Genomic DNA, 3,723 nt, shown 5'->3' on the forward strand with positions numbered 1-3,723 from the left:
GTTTTATTTTATTCAGCATCTCTAAGTTGATCAGCATAAGGCTTGGGTCTTGAACGACGCCAGGCATTTCTCTGAACATCACAATAATCATGGACCAATTCACATCTTTCCTTCCTACTCGAGCTTCTACTAGCAGTGGTGTGTTGCCCCCATACCCACTGAGGGCTTTCCAAGGGGGCACAGCTGATCCCCACTGGGATCCTGCCCATGCCTCACGTCCCCCCCACACCTGGGGCACAGCATCCATGGCCACCACTGCCTCCTGGGGGGACATGACAGAGCCTTTAAACAAGGGCAAAGGACAAATACAAATTAGAACGAAGAGGCTTAATTCTCCCTGTTGGAAATAAGGGAAAAGACTATGTCCCCCTCCTTTTTGTTTTAGATCAGTTACCTTAGAAAACGTGTCATTGTAAATTCTTTCTCCTCTCTTTGAAGTGTGTATAAATCCTCTTGCAGACTAGATAGGTCTCTGGCGAGCTTTAGGACCCAGGATTGCCTTTCTCAAGCACCAGGAAGGGAAGAAGCACCCCATCTCCCAGTTCCTGGTGGAGGCTAGGAGTCCAACTCCTGTGGCAGTTTGCTCCAGTTGCAAAGCTACCTCCTGTCATAAAGGTATGAGAAGTTTTTTTTCCCTCTGAAAAAAGGGAGCAAACACGAACACAGATGGTCACCCTAGGACCGGGTGACTCTGGGATGAACTCTGTGTGACAAATGGTGCTGTCAAGTCCTCTACTTGAGGGCTCATTATCGTTTACCTTGAGAACACGTATGCAATGTGTTGTATCTGCGTGGCTGTGTTCTGGGTGAGATTTCCTTCTGTCTTTGCAATTTCTTAGCGGATTGCCTCTGATGCATGCCACATGGTGGTTTCCTGCTAATTCAGTAATAAAAGTGTTTTCTTTCCTTTCTACCTTTGCAGAGAGGGCTTCTGGGTTGGGAGGAGATTTTGCCTTTACTCCTATTTCCCCAACAAGGGATAGGGGAGTGTCTGGGGGAGTCCTGGTCCTCTTGGCAGAGAGAAACCAGACTCCAATGGAGTCTTAGAAGGTCCTCATCTCTCTGTTCCCCGTCTTCATCTGAGGCACTGGAGGACAGGGTGCTAACACCCTTCACTCAGACTCCCTGAGCCTTCTTTCTGGGACTCTCTCAGAGACAGATGGTCTGTGCCTACACCCCACATTTCCTGGGGAGGGATCCTCTCCACACATCATCTTTAGTTAGCTCCCCTCCCGCATTTTCCAGGTTCCCAGGGCATGTGAGTGAATGAGTATACATATAGTATCATAAATGATATCCTACTATGTTCAATTGTGTCCCCTCCAATTCCTGTGTTGAAAGCCTAACCCCCAGGACCATAGAATGTGCCTGTATTTGGAGAGAGGTTTTGGAGTGGTAACTAAGGTAAATGAGGTCATATGGGTGGGCCCTGCAGGGGAAGAAAAAGGCTTCCTTCTGCTCTTCTTGGTCTTGTGGCTGGTCCAAGAACTAAGTTGACATAAAACTGATGAAAACAATCAGTTTAATTACACACATATGCATGGGAGTTTCACAAAAATATGAGACTCCGAGTCAGGCGGCCAGATGACTGAGACACATGCCACCCTGAGCTACAGAAAGGAACGGGGGTTTGGAGTTCCTGGGGTGGGAAGGAGATTATGACAGAGTTTACCTGGTTATGCAGATGAGAGTCTCTCAAGTAACAAAATTATCTCTGGGAGTAGTCCTTCTTCTGGAACTGATACCTTGACTAATGGAAATTTCCTTTACAAAAGGGGAAACATATACTTTATTTTAAGCAGTTAGGGGGAGGTAAAGAGCTTTTCCTGTGTCTGCTGGTTTCCCATCACCTTTAACCCCAAATAATTCACACACCAGAGTGGCACCTCCTGAACGCCTTCAGCCATAATCCACCATGACTGCTGTCCTTATCAGGGGAGATTAGGACACAGACACATACAAAGGAGAGTCATGTGAAGACACAGAAAGAAGACAACCATCTGTAAGCCAGGAAGAGAGGCCTCAGAAGCAGCAGTCCCACGGACACCTTGCTCTCGGGCTCCCAGTCTCCAGCGGGGTGATAAGACAGGTGTGTTCTCTTCAAGCTGCCTAGTGCATGGTACTTTGTTAGGGCGGCCCCAGCAGATCAATACTATGGCTCAGGAGCATTTTCCAGTCACGTCCTCTGGTTATCTTCCTGTGTTACTATGGACAAGTGGCCTTAATCATATGAGGCCTCAGAAACTTCAGTTTTACTAACACAAAAAATATACAGGCATCAGTCTAATCTTCTGGTGCCCTTTTGCTTGTAGTCTGTATGCTTTTGAAACAGGAAATATCTTCTGTCCTAACAGATCCTGAGTTTGACTGTGTTTGATGCCATGATCCTTCTGTGTTAGAAACTGAGCTATGGGGGACATTTTACATTTGGTTTTTACCTGGAATTACTTTTGGTCCATCCTCATTGTGTTGATTTGGGGGCTGATTCTAGCTGCCTGTTTAAAATAGCTCCCCAGGGGGTGCACCTTGATAGGGACCTTACCTTTGAGTGGGCAAGAGAGTGAAGATCTTGCTGCACCAGGTAGAAAATGCAACTGGGTGAAATTTGATCTGTGAATTGTGGACGAGTTCACTCTAGGCAGGAATAAAGCATTTGATTAAACTGCCATTTATGGGAATCATTAGACTCCTGCTGTGCACGCTTGATTGCTTGTGTGCTTAAAGCTTGCATCTCATTTGTGATCCACTGCGTCAGGAGTTTTGAGTGGAACATAGCCTGTTGCTTCTTCCATGTAGCTTGAGTTTATCAAACTGCCCCATTTTGTTATGTTCAGAGACAATAGTGAACACATTGGTTGTGGAATCGCAGCAATGATCGTAATCTCATTAGATTAGAAAGCGGGGCAATTATCCAATCATCACTCTTTGTAGAGCTAGCATAAGCCATGGTGGTTATGGAATGCATAATATTTGGATGGCATTTTGTTAATTAGCATTTCCCCCTGCTTGCCTGGGATGACGATTCGTGAGTTCTAAATGAATGTGAGCACAGACAACAAAGAACTGCCTCAGTGTCCCAGTTACCATGCCAACTATCTTATATTCACTTTCTGATGACATTCTTGATTGATTCTTTAGGGAACTCTGGTTACCACACAAGCTTAAGGCAGTCTTTTTTCTTGCTATCTTGACAACAACATTTCTCTTCTCTCCAAGGGAAATACAAACACATCTTCATGGTGGGTGTTATTTCAACCTGAGATTGTAACTTTTCTTATTAAATACTTATCAAAATTCAACAAATGGTGTCATTTTTACACCGATGAAGATGGTTCTCTGATGCTGGGGCTTTGCCTCAAGGGAGCAATCAGAGCTGTGATTGTCTGTGTGACCCGCTAGATGGAGCAGGTGGAGAAAACATTTGCATTCAGCTTTCGAAATGATTGAAGAAATAAATAACGGGCCTCTTGATGGGTCTGGGGATAAAATAATGACTCTTTGCCTTTTGGACAACTTTGGTAGAGATCTTGGGAATAAAATGTCAGCTTGACAGCTTCTTATCTGTACAGTACAAAATTAATTACGTTTCTAGTTAAGCATATTAGGAGGAAATAGTCTTCTGATTCAAATTTAGACATGAATTTTAGTTTAGTTTAGTTTATGTTATTTACTTTTTAATTAGAGCGGTTCCTACTTTTCTGAAGGCAAAAGTAAAGTTAAAGA

The sequence above is a fragment of the Neomonachus schauinslandi genome, chromosome 14 (assembly GCF_002201575.2).
Source record: "Neomonachus schauinslandi chromosome 14, ASM220157v2, whole genome shotgun sequence".
NCBI lineage: Eukaryota > Metazoa > Chordata > Mammalia > Carnivora > Phocidae > Neomonachus > Neomonachus schauinslandi.